Raw genomic sequence first — 21,288 nt, forward strand, 5'->3', positions numbered from 1 at the left:
TAATATTAAAATTCCCTGCTTCAAACTGCTTTAATGACTTTACATGCACATTGTGACCATATTCAAACTTAAACTTATTTATTGTGCTTTGAAAACCTCAAACATGTAGGTATCTGGCATTGAAGTGACTGTTTGCTTCAGCAAGTTACACAGGCAACCAAATGAATCTGCTTTCTTCACTCCTCATCTATGGTAGTCTTTCTTTCCAACACTCAGCCATGTAGTCACTTTGGTCAACTGCCAGTGAGCCACAGCACTGAAGTCCTATCCTTCCACCTGAGCACAGCCTCCAGCTTGAGGCAAGCCAAGGGCAGGACTTGTTCCCTGGATTAATGTACTCTTGAAACTTTTTTCGCATCATGGGCTCTGTCTCTACAAGGAGGGATCTGGGGTTCACTGGATGGGTCAAGCTCAAACAGGTCTGACACTGCACAATGGCAACATGAAAGTCAAGAGTTGCCTACTCAGCAGCTGTGCGCATCAGCCGAATTGGCTGAGGTTATCTGGCCTCTCCACCTTTGCTCTCAGTGAGAAAGGAAATCAACATCAAAGTCACAATTCCTAGCAGCCTAAGCTGTCAATATTGTGAGGCTCTGGGCCAAACCGGGGGAGGCTGGAGGTGGGTAGCTACCAGCGCAATGCACTGGAACACACTGGAATAAAAACTTATGGCTGGGGATGTCAATGAGTCCCTTGGAAATGTTTTTAGCTTTGATGTGTATACCTTAGCAAGAGCTGGGTAGTAGAGAAGATGGATACTAGAGAAATTATGGACAGGAATGATGAGTGAATCTGCGCAGAAGGTGCACAATATAGAAAATTGTCAATCAATAAAAATACTCTGGTTTTATTTAGAAACAAAAAGAGCTTCCCTCTCTTCACAGATCAGAGATAGAGTACCCCTACCTCCTGCCCTTGCAGGTCAAAGAAACGTTATGGCTATGTGTACAAGATGCCTAGCCTCCTTTGATGGCCAACCTTTGTCTACTTTTTCCTAACAGGCTGTGTGGGAGAGGTTTTATGAGAGCTTCAAAACCTCTGTAGGTGTTCTTTGACTCCTAGAGACAATTTGAGCAAATACATGGCAAAGACCAAATGAAGTCCAGAGATGTACAGCTTCAAGACTTCCCAGCTTCCAGCAGAGGAGGTGACCTGGAAGGACAGGGAACCAAGGGGACAGGCTGAACCCACACTCCGATCAAAAAGCCTGCATTTGTCTGGTAGTTTTGCTTGATTTCAGAGTGAACAATGGAGTTAATTTCCTAATTTGTGATAATTAGGGGAGGGAAGGAGAGACAAATAGGTACCATAAAAATCATGACAATAAAGCACATAGCATTTCCTACAATACCGTTAGAAAAGGAATATTCTGAGATCCTGAAAGCCTAGCACTTAGTAGAAAGATAATTTGTTCTCAGTATAGATCTATATAAGCACTGATTGAGAAGGGCAATAAGGGAAGTTTATTCGTAAAATAAAAATGAGAAGAGAAGTTCACTGGGTGGTGTTATCAGCACTGGGTTTCCCATGAGGCCCAGGACTGTCTGGAAAGCATTCAAAAGATGTTAGATTATCACCTACATAATCTCCTTAGGACTAGGCCTATATTGAGTAGGCAGCAGAACCAAAATCCAATATAGTCTCATTAACTCTACAGACCTGTGTGATCCTAAGGAAACATGGGTGTGAATGGAAAGTGGGCTCCTGGTGCCCTGAATAGTAGTTAGATCATAGCCCATGATGACTAATGCACCACTGGTCCCCGTGGCTAAGACAAACTATTGGAAGGGTTAATTCTGTCCCACCGTTTAAGGATATAGGCCATCAAGGCAGGGAAGGCACAAGAGCAGACACATGAAGCAGCTCTCCACATCGCATCTACAGTCCTGAAGATGAGAGACTACTGAGACTCAGCCCCCATCCCCTCTTCATTCACTTAAGAAACACCCTCATGGACACCCAGAAGTATGTATGTCTCCTAGGTGACTCTAAATCCAATGAGTTGGCAATCAAGGTGAATTATTGCACTGACCAAATAGAAACACAGAAATATCTAGCATTCAGAGAGCATAGTCCCCTGCCATGCATTTGCTAAGCATTTAGAGTGCCTGATACAGTCTCCTAGAAAGAGGTCCCTCCTTCCAAAGCAATAGCAAGCACACTGATTCATGTTTGATCTTACATTATATCTCCCTAGAGCTGGGCTCCTTGAGGTTTTTTTTTTTGTTGTTTTTTGTTTTTTTTTTTTTTTTTTTTTACATTCCAAAGGAAACAGCCGTTGGCTCCTTCCCAATACTCTCTGCTAAAGCCTTTTTATCTATAAGCCACCTGACTGAGAAACACCTGGAAGTCACCTTCTCATGGGCAATTAAGAATGATGATTTAAAAAAGGATGTATCAGTCATCAAGCAGTAGCAAAGACCAAGGATCCAAAGGTGCCTGGAGATGGTCCTTTCCCTCAAGGATGCTGGCCATTCAATAACAAACTTCAGAGAGCAACTGTAACATATCAAACAATGATGGACTGGGAAAATGTACAGTTTGCTTGAACCTCCCCATCATCTACCATAAAGTCGGGTTTATCCACTTTAGTGATGGAGATGCTGAGACTTAGGGCATTGAGCTGAACACCATGACTTCCTAACTAGGGGGGACAGAGGCTTGGAACTGGGAGACTTCTCTCATGAACATAGACATGCAGAGAGGATGGGAGAGAACTGGGAGACATGGAAACAAGTCTTGCAGGATCAACATGGGGACCCAGTATCTACCTGTCTTTCTATACTGACACAGTCGTCTTCTCTACATCAGACTAGAAGCACCAGAGTCACCAGTTGCTGCCCATTTACAATGGAAGCTAACACTTTTCTGCAGAGCAACCACTGTTGGCCAGGGCCTACAATCATAATGTCCATTCTGTGTCTGTGCACCTTCCTGCTAGACACTGCAGGTCCAGAATCCCACGCACTCTTTCAAATGTTCTTCCATTCAATTGGATCCACCCTACCCCGCTTACAAGACCAACCAAGTATCTGTCAGGCTTCCCCACGCTGGATCCTCATTAAGCATCAGAATAATGTCACTGCAGCAAGGGAAGCCTGATGCCTTCAGTGACCGTGCACTGAGGGCTGAGGGAGGTGGACTCACAGCCCCTGACTTCTATTTCCAGCGTTGCAGTTTGTGAAGAGATTGGAGTTGCCTCACCAGACTTCCTCATGGCCCGAGGAGGTACATGACACATGACATCTCACTCATGATAGAGGTGACAGAATCCTGGAGTGTTGAACTAGCAGTTGTTTAAGTCACTAAATCATGAGAATTTCTTTCTCACTGAAGTAGCCAAACAGGCCATCTCCAGCACTGTCATACTTGATACCTTACCATATCAGTTAGTCAACCTGCCTGTAGATAAGCAAAACCTAGGGTTCCATTGCCTGCCTTCCGACTGCATCTGAGATACTTAAATGTCACACACATATATTACCTTCCACCCCCAGTCTGGCCACATGTCAGCCTGTACCCCTATACCTCAGACTCTATGGCTGTCTGCTGCCCCTCTTAGTACCTTATTGCTTTCCTTGCTAGCTAACTACAGATAGGGTGAAGCTTCTATCATCTACTTTCTTTCATGACAAAGAACCATGCTATTCCTTGGTTTATGCTCAGGTGTGTCCCTAAGCAAAATGCCCAGGTCTGTGTTTATATCCTAATATCTTCACAGACTTTTAGCTGATATAAAAGGAGAGACCAGAAAGACTTCCACCACCTAGAGACCTCACTCAATGCAAGAGTTTTCTCTGACAGAGTTCATGGTCCATCAGAAATGAGAGCAGATGTCATGGCTGACCATCAAGTACAGGGACTCTGGTGAGAAGGGACTCTGCTGGCCGAGGTAGAGTCTGGTATGCTAGGCAAATTAGCACAGGATTATGGGCAGGTGGTGAAACATGGTTTAAAAAATAAACAAACAAAAAACCTTAAACCTAAACTAAAAGAAAAAGACACATAAGAAATCAGTGATTCTCACTTCTATGAAAAATAGAGCTGACTTTGGGGTAGCCCATGGGTTTCTGGGGTGACCGAGTTGATTAGGAAAGTTGTACAGTCTATGTGAGGACTCTGTGTGCATGGCCAGCCTAACCCTGTCGAGTCTCATAGAGACCCATCAAATGTCTGATCTTTTGAATGCTGGCCTTACCTAATCCTTCCAACTTGGTAAAGAACTGCTTTGGCCTCACTGTGCTCATGAACAAACTGATGATTGCAAAAAGCAAGCTCTAGTTCACATCATTGGAATCATACCTCCATCTCTTTATTGCATCTGCCTCTGCAATAAAGCATGAACTCCCCAAGAAGAGACTACATGTTTATTTAACACAAGCCAGCCAGTGGTCAACATCTGGAAAGTATATCAGTGAAAACGTGGTGAAGAAGAAGACACTGCGAATGACCCAGCTCTGTGCCTGACAGGAGAGACAGAAGATGAGATGCTCTGCATAGATCCAATCAAGAGATTTATATTGGCAGTCCTTGCTTTGAGACGCAGACTCAAGCACCACATTACTTTTCTCCAATTGTATGTATACACACATATGCATGCATCTTCATGCAAAGTGGACTGGTACCTCTGCATTCATTTTAGTGTGCATGTGTGAAGGAAGAACCAGTGGCTGACAGGAAGCACTGCACACAGTAATGCTTAAGTTTTCGTCTCCATTTGAATCGTGCCTGTGAGAATGTAATGAAAGCTTAAATCAAGATAAGCTGCAGTAGTCAGATTCCTGCTCACAGGAGTCAGTCTTTTGTTTGCAGGAGCCTTTTTCTTCAACATTGAAACGTATCGCAATGGTCTTATTTGGCCTGTTTATTTTGGATAGACAATCTGCACAGCTAATTGTACCACCATGTTAAGCGTGTGTGTGTGTGTGTGTGGTGTGATATGTCTCTGTGTGTTCACGTGTATATATCGGTGTGTCCCTGTGTACATGTGCATGTTTATATGTATGTTTATGTTTATGCATGATCATGTGTTACATGTGTGTGGAGGTCAGAGGATGTAGTCATAAGTGTGATTTCTCAGGGGTCATTCACCTTGCTTTTGGAGGCAGGGCCTTTTACTGAGCTGGAGTTCATCAAACATGAGAAGCTGGCTGGCTAGTGACCCTCAGGGATCTTCCTGTCCCTACCTCCCCAGCACTGTGGTTACAAGCAACAAGCAGGTGCCACTGAGCCCATCTTTTCACAGGGATGCTGGGGCTCAAAGTCAATTCCTTTTGTTTGTAGACTGAAGACCATATCTGCTAAGCCAGATTCTCAGCACCTGCATCATGGTTTTTTGCTTTTAAACATTCATTTATTTTTATTATGTGTATGTGTGTGAGCCTATGTAAGTTTTTATGGACCATGTAAATGCCCGGTGCCCACAGAGGCCAGAAAAGTGTATCAAATGCCCTGGAACTGAAGCTGTAGGTGGTCACGTGCTGCCCACTTGTGTGCTGGGAAATGAACCCGTGTCTTCTAACCCTTAACCATTGAATCATATGCTTAGCTCCCCATGCTAAACCATTTTTACTTAAGGAAAAAATAAAAACCAGTCTTGCTTGCTGCCCTTATCCAAAAAACATGTCAAGGGTGTCATCTGACCCTTCCTTCTCTCTGGAAGCTTCCATCACACAGGGGATGTCATAGTCAAAGGGACTAAACAGCACTAAGTTAGCTATACCCGTCTTCTGTATGTCCTTTCTATGTTTCTCCAGAAGTCCACCCCAAAGCAAGAAACCCCTGTGTCAAGAGAGCTGCTGGTCTTTACAGCTACAACAGACACGCCTGTTGCTTCTGACTTGCGTCTGGTCACTTTTGAGACCAATCAAGACATTTAAGAATTAAAGGCTTACTGCTTCTTCAGATGCTAATGTCTTAGAGCTTCGACTGCAGTTATAATCATGGGCTGACAAATCCTGCTTCATTAGAAACTGCTCTTCCCAGGCAACACCTACCTAAGTGTTACAGTGGATCCACAACTGGAAACACTTGGAACAGGCAGTTCAACAGGCAGCCATAGAAAAAAAAGAAGGAAAAAGATCACAATTTGGATACTTATGCATTTTTCTACATGCAGGACATTATTTTCATATTATTTATTCATCAAGGATCAGATTATTCTAAATGTCTCTCTTTCCCTTTACATTGGAAGTTAACAAAATAAAGCATTATTAAATGCACACCAACTGGCAAACTGTTCTTTGAGCATCACTGTCACCAAATTGCTTCCCCGCCCCCCCCAGGCAGAGCACTAAATCTTATACTATCTTTTTTTTTTTTTTTTTTTTTTGCTCCTATCTTAACTTTTGGGGGAAGGTTAAATTATTCTGAAAGTTCTGAGCCATCTACATATTTATTCTTTTTAAAGGTTCTGTGGTGTGTTAGCATCTGTATTGCCAGAAAACAAAATTTTCTTCAAAGTTATTCTTGGGCAGGCCTGGGACGCAACCCATATGTCCCACAGTTAGTGTAGCTCAAGGTTTTAAATTTATGCCACTTTTTCCAAACTTGACTGCAGTGTTCCTTGGTTTGGTGAATTTGTGGCGCCACCTATAGGTCAGTTCTCAGAAGTTCACTTCCCTTTATCTGAAAATCATCTTTCAAGTTATGTCATTAAAATGATGGCTCTGAGGATCTTAAGGATTTCAGACTGAATAAAAATAAATAGAATGTCCTACAGTAACACAGGGGGCATTATCAGCCAACCTAGGCCCCTAGCCTGGATGAACGAGGAAGAACAGACAAAGAAGTATTCTTCATTCCTTCTAACCTCTTTAAACATTTCCCCAGCTCCCTATCACAGACTAGCTTCCTTGGGAGAGGATATGAACTTGAGCCATGGGCTCTTGGAGAGAGAAGACCTCGGTGGCTGTTGGGGGTAGAATGTATTATACAGAAACGCAATAGAAAGCAAGGAGGGTCCAACATTCCTGTTTCCTTCCTCCCCTGTTGTCTAGATACTTGTGGTGCGGAGATTAAAATTCTCAGGGATGGAGGCCAAGGGAGAGTTTCACAGCACAGCACTCTCACTAATAAATATCTCTCTGAAAACAGTCACAGCCCTCAGAACTGTGATTGTCCTCCTGTCTCCATCCTTGTGCGTGACCACCCTTGCTCTCTAAGTAATTAGAACCATAAAACTGTGGAGAACCCAGCAGCGCTAACCTGCCTAATACGAGGGGTAAGCGACAGAACTAGTCTGCTTTAAAGCGTGGATTCAGACCCTTCTTTGCATCGTCATAACCCACATGCTGGTTGTGTGCCCAGGCCAAACCCCTCAACACACATCCATAAAGAAGATGCAATTTGCTATATATGGATTGTGTACTTGAAGAGCTTTAAAAATCAAGCCTTGGATGGAAAATAAAAATTAATTTTTAATATTTCTGTTAATCCATCTGCCAAAATGATGGCCTCCTTTTTTAATTTTTTTTTTTTTATTTTAAAGTCTTCAGTCTAACAAAGAGCAGTTGGGCAGCTATGGATGGAAAAAAAACTCAGCAGTCAACTGCCTTGTAAATTAGAAGCTGTGGTTGTAAAGACGGATTTGTGCAACAGTGGGAGTGGAGAGTGTGTCTGCCTTGTAAATTTAATTAAACAGCAGGTGCAAAAATCAGGTCATATGGCTTTGATGTGCCCCGTGCGAGGATGACAACCAGACAATGATTCTAATATGAAGAAATTTGCATACATTTGCATCGGACCGCAGAGAGCGCTGGGCCCTTGCCACGTTCTGCATTTTATATCTAGGAAGTTGAATAAGATTTGAATGAACGATTTCTATTTAGACACAGCGGAAAAATACAACGAGCTTGCAGCCCTCGCACAGAAGGCCGTGTGGCCAGCAGGGAAAGCCTATGAGGGACACTCTGAAAAGCAACCGCCCGCCCTCCTTAACAGTGGCAGATGCAAAAATGCTCAAAATGGAAGGAAGGAGACAGTGGGGAGGGGAGGGAAATGTACTGTACTTTGATTTTTTAAGACTTTCACAGAAGGTGCCACATTGAATAAGCCCTTCCTTCGTGGCTCATTCTTTTCTCTCCCATCGTCCCTGCTGTAAATCCTTAAATATAAAAATCAGAAAGACTTCTCAAATGAAGCAAGTATCATCTTATATAATTGGCTTCTGCTTTTAAAGGAATGTCTCTTTTCCTGTCGGATTGTGCAAACCTCATCTTCCGTAGCGGCACACCAGGATGTTTAGTGTAAATGATGTCCTCTGTGCTTATGTCTCCTTGCATAGATATGAAAATATTGTGAATACATAATCCTACTTCTGGCCATCAGCATTTTCTTTGGATTGTTCAGGAGAAAGCACTGATGGGGATTGAAGCCAACTGCTCCCAATGAGCTGGTGGGTGCAGAAGTTAAAGGGCTTCAGAGGAATCCCACTGGGCACCTTGACAATCAATGTACCCTCAGTGAGAAACCACTTGAGCAGGTATAAAGCTCATTGGAAATTGTTCTGGTCCCGCATACACAAACACGTCGGCTAGTCCTCGAGTCCCGGGTTCTGAGACTGACTGAAGCCCCTCCTGGCCTCTGCAGCATCCCTCCCTCCTGAGAGGAGCCCCTGCTACCCACACAGAGTATGCTGTAGGCCAGCCTTGAATTTTATGAACAGTGTGATATGATGTCTGAAAGAAAGATATAATTGGGTTTCCTGTAGATTTATTTTACTGTCAATTATTGATACCAACAGTTCCATTATTATGTATATGTGGGTGTTTCAGGGGAGTTGGCTTTAAATGCAGGCCCAATCCTGATATCGTGTTCATGTATTACCTGCCAAATTAACTTGCTGACAGTAAAGGTGGTGAAATCACTTAAAATACTACATTCAGAAAGCAGGGCTTCTATCTTTGAGTTCTTTTTTTTTTTTTTTTTAATGTTTAGCCTACCCTGCTGTCTTCTAATTGTATGCAGGATTTCTTATCTTCCCCTCCATGTTGCAAATTCCAAAAGGGCTCCACTCACTTCGGATTGTCACACTTACACCAGTGCTTGGTGTGGAGATGGCATTCATAATTATGCTTACTTAATGGAATAGTTGTTTTTATATAAGAATCCAAGTTGAGACTAAGTGTAGTTAGCTGGTCTGTTAATAAACAGTACATATCTGGGGTTAGTAGGGAAGGAAGAGGCCAGCACATTCAGTCTGTCCTTAGGAAGTGAGCTGTCTGTTAGTTCAGACAGACATACAAGATGCAGAGCCATGGCCCAGGGCTCTAGAGTCTTGTTTTCAGTGGGGGGAAAACTAACATTACTAAGAAACAAGGGTTCATACTGTACCCTTCCCAAAAAAAGATATGCGTCCCCATATATACACAGTAGGCAGCATGGACCAAGTATACATTAGGTCCTCTGAGTGAGTGAGTGGTAGTTCTGGCTCCTCTGCTTCAGTGACTTTTTTGACTCTCTCCCTCTGGGGTTCCCATTCTTGACTCCCCAGTGATATGGTGGAGTTGACTCCACACCAAGCTGAGCACTCACTATGCTCATCCCAATCCCATATTTTTTGGGGGGGAGGGGAGTTCAGCCAGTTATGATAGCAAGCCACAGGGTTGCTCCACAGCCTCTCGAAAGGCTAGGGAGACATTTGGAAAGTACTTACAAGTGCCACATTCAGGTCTCTTCATGGGGACAGTGGAGGAAATGTGTGCTGTGAATGGCTTTTGTTGAGGAGAGGTGAGGAATTTCTCAAGGGATGTTCAGACAATTAAGAGGATCTTAGTGGTATGTACCCGAGCACACTGAGAAGCAGGAGCATGTGTTGCATGGAGACTGGATCTCTCTTCTACTGGGATGCTACTCAGGCTTCCTTAGGAAACACTTGCTTTCTCAAGACAAGTCGTCTCCTCCAGCAGTGTTGACATTTAAACTGTTTAACTGTCCCCTGTGAAAGCACAGTCATTAGGCAGCTTTGTTTTTCCACTGTGTCTAGGTGACTGCTTCCTATCAAAAAAAAAAATCTTTTCCTGGAGGTTGTTAGATCTATGTTTTCCTCTTCATCCTTAGATGAGGTCAACAAGTCTCTTCTAACAGATAGCAAGACACAATTGGAGCTATCCACATCCCTGCTTGTCACTGTCATGGATGTACCAATACTCCAACTGCCCCTTGCTGTTTCATACCTATTCAATGCCAGTTATACTGCTGTGCAGTCATCTTCCATGCTTCTGTTCATAAGTAGAGCTCCAAGATGGTGTGTGTAGGGAAACATACTCTTTAAACCACCAGCTTAGTTCATGTTCATCATGACAGTGAGCATGGTACAGGAGGCTCACTCATTAGAAAGATACATATGTGGGGATGGTAAGACAGGTGTTCAAGACCTTGTCGATTATGAGCAAAGTACAACCAAGACAGAAACTCACCAGCCTAGTGCGTGACAGAATCTGTGTTAATCATTTCCAGACCCCAAAAACCTCCTTTATTTCTGGCATGAGCTTTGCAAAGGTCAGTGCAGAATTAGTGCATGTACACTTCCTACCATGACTTGAGTCTGTTCACAAAATGAGACTTGTTTTCTGTATACAAAGGTAATCTGTGTTGCTAATTACAAATGTTCCTTATTCGTAAGGCAACAATCTTATCTCTAATCACCAGAGAAATGCAAAATACACCCACAATGGGATAGTTCCTCCTTCTTGTCAGATCGGTCACAAAAATCATAAAGACAAAAAGCAACAGGTCCCAGCAAGGTCGGGTGATGAAGGGACATCCCTTCTTCTATTGCTGGAAAAATAAGTAAAGGTGGCCAGTGTGGGGAGTAAGATGGTAGTTGCTGAAAACACCCACATTGCATTGGTGACTACAGCACTATGCCAATATACACCAACATAAGTATCCCTCAAGAGATGGATGGAGAATGAAAACCATATTGACATCACATTGCCATCCTATTCATTGAAGAAGGAGGCCATCTAATAGCATGAATCTGGAAGACATAGGTTAAATGAAAAAAGTCAGATAGGAAAAGAAATACTGGTCCAGGAGCACTCTTATTGGCAGAGTCACTGTAGCAGAGGCAATATGCATACTTGGTCCATCTGGTGTCTTGCTACATCTCTAGTTCCCAAGGCTGTCATTTGATATGCCTGAGTATTATATAGGATTTGATTTCAGTTTTAAAAGATGAGTTCTATTGAGAAGTCTTTAGGGGCACTGAAGGTGTGTTTTTCTTGAAAGGCATTGTGGGACTCCAGTCCTTTCTCTTTCTCTCTTTTTTATCTGACTAATCCGTGAGTGACTCAAGCACTGTGCTCCCAGTCCATATACGTCACCAGGCTATAATACTAGAATTTAGAAGAATAATTGGGTATGGACTGAGTCCTCTAAAGTCTGAACCAAAATCAACCTGTTTTTCCTTAGAAGTTGATTGTGTCCCTTCCTTATTGTAGTTACTGAAAGCTGACAGCATGCCAACTAATCAGACTAATAAGATCGTCAGTTATCATAACTTGTTACAAAGGTGCCATCTTTGAGGGCTATATAAATGGTTTCCACCTGCCAAAAGGTTTCAGATAATTATACTTGCCGATATGTTCCTATCAGCACCTGTTTTGGGAGTGAGTTTCCTTTTTCATTTTGTTTTAAGACAAAGTTTCATGTATCCCAGGCTGGTCTCAAACCCTTTCTGTAGCAGAGAATCACTTTGAAATCCTGACGCTCTAGTGTCCACATACCATTGCTGGGATTATAGGTGTGCACTAATGCGTTGACTGTGTATGATGCTGGGAGTGGAACCCAGAGCTTCATGTATGCTGGGCAAGCACTCCACCAACCGATTGACATCCTCAGCCTCCTGGCATTGATCACTGTGCCTTCTTCCTCGTGCTGAGAGGGTATCAATGGATACCTTTTTATTGGCTAAATACTGAGACATACCCCCTGAAGTAGGATTTGTGTGCAATCAATAATCACAGTTTCCTTTCACGGAGCGGGCGGGACAGGCATGGTATGTGAATCAACTGTTGGCGGAGCCTCGGCAGACATTGTCTACATTCATGTTCACTTCTTGTCATGCCTGACATCTGAAGAAGTTTCTGAATGGCAGAGGGAAGTGAGCGCCTCAAAATAGCATTCATGCAAATTTAATTTGTGCACAGATCCAAATTTAATGACAATATAAAGAAAGCCCAAGAAATCTGTCCCAGTAGAAAATATACTTCGCCAGGCCAGGGATGTTCTCTCATTCAGTATTACAGCCTCAACGAGGAGACTAAGGCCGGGGTTGTATAGAGATCAGGAAATAGAGCACCTTTTTATTTTAAACTCTAAATCAACATAATATTTACTGTATAGAAAATTCTAATAAAGTATGAGAAATTTCTAAATTCCCCCTTCTCTTGTGACATCTTACATTAGAGTATTACCTGTGCTAACAATAATTAACTACAATGAGCTCAGATTGACGTATTATTATTATTATCTGCTGAGGCTTGTCATTTATTCACATAGCCTTGGCTATATTCAAAATGTGTATGTTTTATGTGTTCATGTCTTTGTCAAGAAATGGGTGGGTACTATCACAAGACTTACTGGTGCAGTCAACTGGGATCTCCCAGATAAGGTCACAGTGACCAGTTATTTGCTACAAGAATTAATATTTTTCCAGCTCTCCTCCTCTTTGAATGGGGATCACTATACCAAACCATTTCCAAACAATGGAAAGTTGTATCCCACCTTCTGGTGAATGCTATAGATACAAAAATTATTTTATATTTTATAGATTGTTCTTTTGTTTTTTATTTATTTCTATTAATAGGATATATGGCTATTTAGTGTACAGTCTTGTTTATCACACCGTATTACTTTATTTTTTGTGTTTGTCTATTGTTTCCAGCTATTGAAATTTAGAATTATTTCTCTTGGATCCCTACCCTTCCCATTGTGGCATTTTCCGGTTAATTTTTAAGCACGGAAAAAAATGTTAGTCACCTTCTGAGTCTCCATATTCTGAGATTTTTGCCCTATTTTCTTTTACTATACAAACCTGGGTGAATGCCATGGTCAGAGCCCTACTGTCTTACATGGCAATGCTGCCTGTGGTTCCAAACCATCTTAGTCAATGCAAACAGAAAAAAAATGTAAGTTTTCTGACCTGCATATTTTCCCCTGCCTGTAAACATTTGTGTGTGTGTGTGTGTATGTAGGCATTTTTTTTTAAAATGAAGGACACAAAAGAATATTTTTTAGGTAAATCAGCAATAGTAAGAGAAAGCTCAGGAGAAATGCTTAGGATTTTAGTGATAAAGTATGCCCATGTCCATGCCAACAAAAGGTTGTGGGCTGGAGAGAGATGGCTCAGTGGTTAGGAGAACTGACAACTCTTGCAGAAGACTCAGATTGGATTCACAGCATACATTTGGCAGTCCACAATGATCACAATGATCATAGAGTGGGCTCTATGCTGCCAATTCAGAGCATTCCCTGCTAAAACCTGACATGGGCCCTGGCTTTGTTCAGGGCTAGGGCATATGAGATCATGAACTCGTGGCTCAACTGCTTTCCAGTTCATCTTTGAGGCAGCATCTCTTACTGAACTTGGAGCTCACCAGTTCCAGCTAGTCTAACCAGCTCAAGAATCCCTTCTCTGCCTCCCAAGTGCTGGGATACAAGAGCCTCATGAGAATCTTGGTTTTTATGGAGCACAGGAGCAGGGGTCCAGACTCCGGTCTTTGAATTTGCAAAACAAGCAATTTTATCCACTGAGCCTTCTCCCCAGCTGCACTCATCTTTGACAGTACAAGTCTGTAACTGCATCCCTTAAACTTAGCATGGCTGGGACTAGCAATCCCACCTGAGAAAGGGGTCTAATTAGAGGCATTCACAGCAGTGCTTGCCTCTCTGAGCTAAACTGTGAGATGGCAGATTACATCCAAGGCATTAGGATATAAGGGGAAAGATGTGGTCGGGGAGACTGTGATTTCATTCAGCTCTTCCTCTGCACTTCTGAAGTCCCCCATGAATTGTCAGTTTCAACATTAGCTCCATCACGTCTGCTTCCTGAAGTTCCCATGTGCAAATGGTTTCAGACACAAACCCTCTTCAATCTTCCATATGTCTTTTTCTTTTTTTGAAATACTCCCACCTGAGACCTACCATGCTCAGCAGCTAGAAAGACATGCTAAAGCTTGCAGTCATCATCTCCCAATGAGATGCAAGGACATGTATGATTATTGCAATAGCAGGCGCCCCCGGCTGGATGTCTGATCACAGTGGTGTGCCTGGAACAAACCCTATATGAAATCACAACACTTCATTTTGCATGGTCTCTTGCTGAGAGTCCTTTTCCATTTAGAGATAGCCAGAGGGAACTGGATCAGGCCTCACTGCATCCCTAGGGGGTGAGGGAAGAGTATATTTGCTGCTCACTAGCTGACTCTCACTGTGGGTGAACATGCTGGGTCCCTTGTCGTCAATACAACCCTGTGAGGTAGGCATCGTTACAAATTTAAGAGCAGAAATTGTAGATCAGTCTTACACTCAGAATTTGTGGTTTTGTATTCTGTAAAGTGTCTGGAATGGAGACTTCTGACATGGGGGGTGGGGTTGGGTGGGTGGATGATATTAGACTGATGACCATATCCTCAGTTGCTTCTCCCACTGCAGACAGTCCTCGTACCTTCCCCTTCAGGCATGCTCAATATCCCCTCACTGAGGTATGGATATAAACTGTCCTATAAAAGGTTCATTATATAAAGGAAGTCTTGGTCTCCAGCTGGTAGCCTTATTCAGCAGTAACTAGGTCATAAGGACCCTACTCTTAATACCATGATGGGCTTATCATTCTGTGAGGGACACAGCCATTGGGAACATTGTTTGAAGGATGTTCTCTTCCTCATATATCTGTTTCCTAGTGTCTATCAAGCAAGCAGATTTTCTTCCTCATGCCCGTCTGCTATGATCTTCTGCCTCGTGACAGATTCACGAATGATGAGTCAGGCAATAGAGGGTGAAATCTTCCAAACTCAAGAGCTAAATTCAATCTCAGCAAGAAGCCATGTTCTATTTGTTCATGTTTAGACCTCTGCAAATGGAGGCTAAAAAGAATGATTTGGGGTGTGTGGAAGACTGTGGAAAATTAAAACACAGCAGAATGTCTTTACCACTCCATTTTGGAAGGAAATGGAAGCAGAGGTGTGTGGTGAGTGTGTGTGTGTGTGTGTGTATGTTTGTGTGTGTGTGTGTTGTGTTGTGTGTGCATGTATATGTGTGCACATGAGCTTGATTAAGTCTTATGCCTTCCCTCCTTAGAGCTTATAAAATGTCTACCTGGAATCCCCAGCTTTCTTCACTTTCCCAACCTGTGCTGAGACACCCACTATCATAGAAAAGTCTTCATTTCTGAAAGGCTCCAGAAGTAGGGGGAGAGAAGCAGATGAGATAGATACCAAATACAGTGCACCTCACATTAGCTACGGTCCTTCAGCTTTTGTTTCCAGATTCTTTATTCTAAGATTTCAAGAGAAAATATGCAGAATTCTCAGGTGCATGTTCAAAAAAAAAAAAAAAAAAAAACCATGCCAAATCTGCAGGATGAATAGAAGATGGCCAATTCATTATGCACAGAATATTCCATGCCATTTCATTTACACTCTGCTCTTGAGTGTAGAGCTGTTGGATTCTAAAAACATGTTCCTGTAAGAGCATTCACTGCAGCCCCAGTGAAGGCAGCCAGGGAGCACATTCACTTCTGCGTTTAAAAGCCCACTTCTCTACTGTAAGGAGAGGGTGAGTAAAATTAGCTCCAAACGAAATCACCGATTTTATAGAGTGTCTTATATTCTCTAATGCTCAGAACTGCATGGCCCTGGATTGTGTCCAGGTAGTGGTGCCCTTAAGATGTACACAGTATACAATCTGCACAAGTGAGTGTAGGAAGCAGGGAAGCAGCCACGTTCAGCCTCAGTCAGTATTCAGCAACGATGAAGATGAATTTTTTTTCCGTTCGTCACATAGATGCTGAAAGGTGATTTGATAAAGCAAAAGGAAAGTAAGCCGTGTGAGTAGCTTGATCAGGTTCAAATCCAGGCAGAACATTCTTAGATGAATGAACTTGACTCTCTGAGCATTTGTCTATAAAATGAGGATTACAAATTGAACCAAAGAGAAATGATCAGTACTTAATAATACATTATTTGTTCACTCTGGGTGTGTGATCTGGTGTGTATTCGGTTGATGCCATGAATCACCACTACATAGCACATTGCAGAATGGCCACTATATAACACATTTCAGAATGGTTACTATATAGCACATTGCAGCCATTTTTTTAACTCATTTACTTATTTTGTTTCTCTGAAATTCATGGGGAAAGATGTAGATTCTATCTCAACTCAACTCACACACTTTCTTTTATACCAGTTCTGGAAAGCTTGAAGTTTCATTTCTAAAACTCTCTTTGCTGGCTATGATTCAGTTTCTAGTTGGCTGGTTCTGAGGAAGGTTGGAAGTGGGGGAGGGAGGCAAGTAATCTACCCTCTCAGTGCTTCAATTCCCTGTGGTTAGGGGACATGCTGCAGAGTCCTGGGGGGGTTCCTATAGAATTACTTAATACTGTGCCACTTGTGCACAGGGGTTGAATAGCAATTACGTGTGGGTAGATCATGCGGAGCATTGGTCATGCTTGGATTGTGGCCTCTAGGTCAGACCTCTGTTTTCAAACTCATCATTCTGAGATGTATGCAGCCTTAGAGAAGGGTGAAAGACCTGCAGATGGTTCAGCTACCATAACCAATACCCAAGCAGATGGGCGTGTGAATCTTACCATTGTGTACCTATTTCAATTCTTGTTTCTTTGAAATTTAGCTTCAGGACCTGAATTTTTCTCCTTATTGGCAACCACCCATTTTCTTGAAGGTTATCTAATTCAGTGCCTGATATATTGATGCTGTAGCTAGGAAGGGACAATGAGCTGTTTGCATTGCCTCTGAATTTGACCATCTTTTACAGAACAATAGCACTTCAACTATTCTGTCACACATTGCTGACACATTCTCTAGCTAATTACCAGATATTAGCATGAAAGGAATGGAGACAGGAAGAAGGAGGAATGTCCTCTGAGCCCATTTGATGACTATTGACTTTTAATATATGCAGATGTCTCAAGACAGAAGCTATAATAGATTGTTAAATCTAACAAAAACCTGGGGAAATTGACATGAAGGAGGAAAGAATGACTTGAACTTGTGCTTTCAGAGGATTTAGTGCATGGTCACTAACTCCAGCACTTCTGGTCCTGTGTTGAAGTAAAACATCCAAAGCGAGATATAAAGGAACAAGGAAAGTTCATCTCTTGGAGGCCAGGAAGAAGATGGAGACTAGGATAGAAAAAAAAGAGAAAGGGTATTAATATTGTTATTGTTGTTATTATTATTATTACTATTATTGTTATTATTATTATTATTATTTACCACATAAGACATAAAATGAAAACAGTCATAATCCACCTCTCAGAACCTCACTGTTGAAGAGATCAACTCCCCAACTATGTCCAGGAAGAAGGAAAGATACGCTTGAAAAATAACTTGGAGGCTGGGTGGAAAACATCAAGGTCAGAAAAACAGAATTTGGATTGAACCAAAACCTAGAACCTAAACATTTATTCACACAAATAGTCCAGGATAGAGTTCCAAGCCATATTATAACTCAGTACCTCTCAGGCTTTCTAGCAATAAAGAAATATTTGGACTCCCAAATAGATGTGGTGCTTTGTCTAAGAGAGATATTGAATGAGAAAAGAAGACAAACCTGAAGCTTCTATGGGTTAAGCTTTTTAGTGTTATAGGTACCTACCACTACTTAGAGACACTGAACACCCATAGCCTTGTTTCTCAGCCAAGATTTTACAGTGATGAAAAAAGAACAAACCACAGTCCACCTTGATAATGATCTGCCCCCTCTAGGCTAGACTGCTCTGCATGGTGATTGTAATAGAGAGAAGAACAACCCAACTGACAGACATCATGAATCTAAGCAAGGCTATAACTCATCCAACTAACAGATAATGCATAGAGTGCCAGTTATTGACCTGAGCCCTAAGGACACAGCCAAGAAAGAGACTGCATTCTTTGCCTTTGTAGAGCTTCTATCTTTGTGAAGGAAGTCAGGCTATAAAGTGGATAAGTTCCCGGCGGCAGAGGGGTAGATATTAGTGCACTGTGCTTAGGTAGTAACAACAGAAAGATCTGAGCAGCATGAGGAGTGGGCCATGTGGCTTCTGCTGCTAGAACAAACTGTGTTGACCAGATGTCCAAGCAAGAGGTTGTATAACTAGGACTAAGGAGCTGGCTCAATAGATGAAGTACCTGCCATGCAAGAAAGAGAAGCGAGTTCTAGGGTTAGAACACAGATAATGCAGCCAGTCACAGTAGTGACTACTTATAATCCAGCACTGGGAAGGCAGCAGAGGAAGGTTCCTGGGGTTTACTAGACAACTAGCCTAAACAGATCAGCAACAGACAGAGACCATCAAGACACCATGCCTCGAAACAGGAAAAGTAGAGAGCAATTAGGAAGGAAACCCAACATGAACCTCTGACCTCCCCAGACACGTGTGCATATATACACATGAAGAGGTACATATACAAGCAGAAACACACATCATGAGCTCCCATGATAACCCAAATGAGCAATAAGACTGCAACACCAAGACTGTTGACCAAAGAAACCAGAATAATATGCAGTCATGAAAGTATATGATGAATGGGGTTAGGGTTAAAGAATGAGAACTCACCAAGTTTCTCACGTACAATTCCAGGACCTGGATGGCTGAAACCAGAGGATCACTTTGAATTCCAGGCCAGCTTGTATGATGACATGCAACTATATCTCATGAGAACAAACAAACAAAAATTTAAAGATATGTATTGTGGACATTCTTGGTTTCTGGGGGCTACATAACAAAGTGGCCCCAGGAGTCTTTGAAATTCAAAACATTATCAGCTCCTAGTTTTGGAGGCCAGAAGTCCGAAATCCAGATATTCATCTTGAATGCTCCAGATGAGAAGTCTTTCTGGTCTTGTCCAGCTGCTGGTCATATCCAGGACTCTTTATATCCCTTGGTTTACAGATGTGTCTGTCCAGTTTCTGCATCTGATGTAACATGTTAATCTTCCTGTGTCTCTCTTCTGAGTCTCTTTCTTTCTCCTGAAGTCATAGTCATTGAAATAGGTAGGACCCACCTTAATCTACTGTGACCTCATCTTTACATGTGCAAAGACCCTATTTTCCAATAAGGCCCATACTCATGGGATTCTAACATATGTTTTTGAAGATCATAATAAACATTAACAGTGGGCATGATGCAAAATAGGCAATTAAATACAGAAACATAGAAATTAGACAGACGCCGGAGTAGGAAATGTTAATTGGAGGTCATTGCTAACTAGCTAGTAATTAAAGCTGTGGGTGGCATGAGATCATGAAGATCACAAAGTGGAAGAAAACATGAGCTGAAGCTCAGAGCTCCCTAAATTTTTGGAGTCAGGAAGATGGGGATCTGGCCAAGGAGACCAGAGAGAGGGAAGGGGGAGGGGAAGGGAGAGGGAGAGGGTGAGGGTCAAACAAAGGGGAAGAAAGTCAAACAAAGGGGTAGAGCACTAGAGAGATGGCTTAGTGGTCAATAGCATTTATCACCCACTTTTGCAAAGGACCTGGGTTCTATTCCCAGCACTCACATGGTAGCTCATAACCACTTGTAACTCCTGACTCAGGGGATCCTATGCCTTTTTCTGATCTCTACAGGTTCATCCACACAACTGGTGCACATATATACATCCAGGCACATATTTATACCTATACAAAATACAGTAAACAGGCATTTTAAGAAGAGAGAAAGGCAGAAATCATAGACAACAGTGTTCTGGGAGTCAGATAAAGACAGAGTTCAAAGGATGGAAAGTGCTGTACAGAAAAGAGCTAGGTATGGCCAGAAGTTAAGCCAAGGAGAAGGACTTACTGCCATTAGAGCCACTTGTAGGAAATGAGATCATTCTAGTCAAGACTAAGGAGCCTTGCATTCTTCAGAACAGTGTCTTAGCTTATTTATTCAGCAGCTCTTCAGTACGCACCTTCCAATCAGCCACAACAAATGCCTGGTATATAAATCAGATGCCATTCTCAGAGAACAGGAAAAATGCAGTGGAAAGCAAGTCATAGACCACCATGTGGGGCCTAGAATATGTATGTAAGTCTGAAGTTATCAAAACAACAACACCACCCAACAACAACAAGAACAACCAGCTGCAACTGACTTGGGCAAAGACAGAAGAAGACACCTGACATGAGGGTCTCACTGAAGTGTCACTGTGTTACAGTGAATGGTGATGAAGGGACCAGACTCCTCCCATCTGTTGTGTCCCCACAGCCATGTCCAGCATCTCCAGCCATGGGGGTCTAAGGGTCAGTGCTATACTCACATAACAGTACTAGCACAGTAAATGACAGCAAAATAAACCAGAATTCTCTAATACTCCCCACTTGTCTATTTTCAGGACAGAACTAGAAAGCATTAAATAATATGTGAAGGTAATGATGCATCAACAATAAAAAATAGGAACATTCTCCTGCTATAAAAAGTTCTTCCTTTAGTTGCCAAAGTATTCTTTATTTTTAAAAGGGAAGGTATCCCATCTAAATTACACTGTCTGTGAAGCTGTCTGTTTGTTGTGAAACAGTGAGGATCTCATATTCCTGGTAAATGATGGGCCTGTAATAAAGTACACCTTACAACAAAGTGAAGTACACCTATATCTTTGTCAGTGCCCAGAGTCAGACAATGGACGTTGACTTCAACGATGCAGCGATGTTTACAGACTCTTTGCTTCCTTTCAGGGCAAAGTGGATTGTAACTCCTTCAAAGTCACTCCTGGGGTTGATGCTGGAGTGATTTACATCCCTTCCATCAAAGGTGATGGAGGTGGCAGGGAGTCAGGGGTCAACCTCTCTGGAAAGATTCTCCTAAGCCAGAGATGCTTGCTGAATTCAACTCTTCAGCTGTTAAGGGGTAGCCAGAGATTTCCCAAAATTGTGGGAAGCCATATGTGCCATTGCAGGGTGGCGCTGGCTTCCGCTGGCCACCATGCATACATAGGCAGTAAAGTTCTTTTGCCAAGATGAGGTTTTGAGAATTAACCAAAATTAACCAATCAGATGAGAGACAAGTTAACCAATCAGATGAGAGAGAAGTTAACCAATCAGATGTAGGCATGCAAATGAGGTCATAAACATAACCCAAGC

The 21,288-nt window shown here is 42.4% G+C and overlaps 1 long non-coding RNA gene across 1 annotated transcript in view; it reads left to right on the plus strand.

Moving 5' to 3' along the window:
* Window positions 1–19,170, plus strand: part of LOC110306457 — a 28,038-nt gene extending 8,868 nt beyond the window's left edge. Inside the window, exon 3 of the long non-coding RNA XR_002379280.1 lies at window positions 18,809–19,170. This is a non-coding gene — a long non-coding RNA (uncharacterized LOC110306457). The remainder of the gene's footprint in view (window positions 1–18,808) is intronic.
* Window positions 19,171–21,288: the final 2,118 nt, after the last annotated feature.

Source organism: Mus caroli, chromosome 12 (assembly GCF_900094665.2).
Source record: "Mus caroli chromosome 12, CAROLI_EIJ_v1.1, whole genome shotgun sequence".
In the NCBI taxonomy this organism is placed as follows: domain Eukaryota; kingdom Metazoa; phylum Chordata; class Mammalia; order Rodentia; family Muridae; genus Mus; species Mus caroli.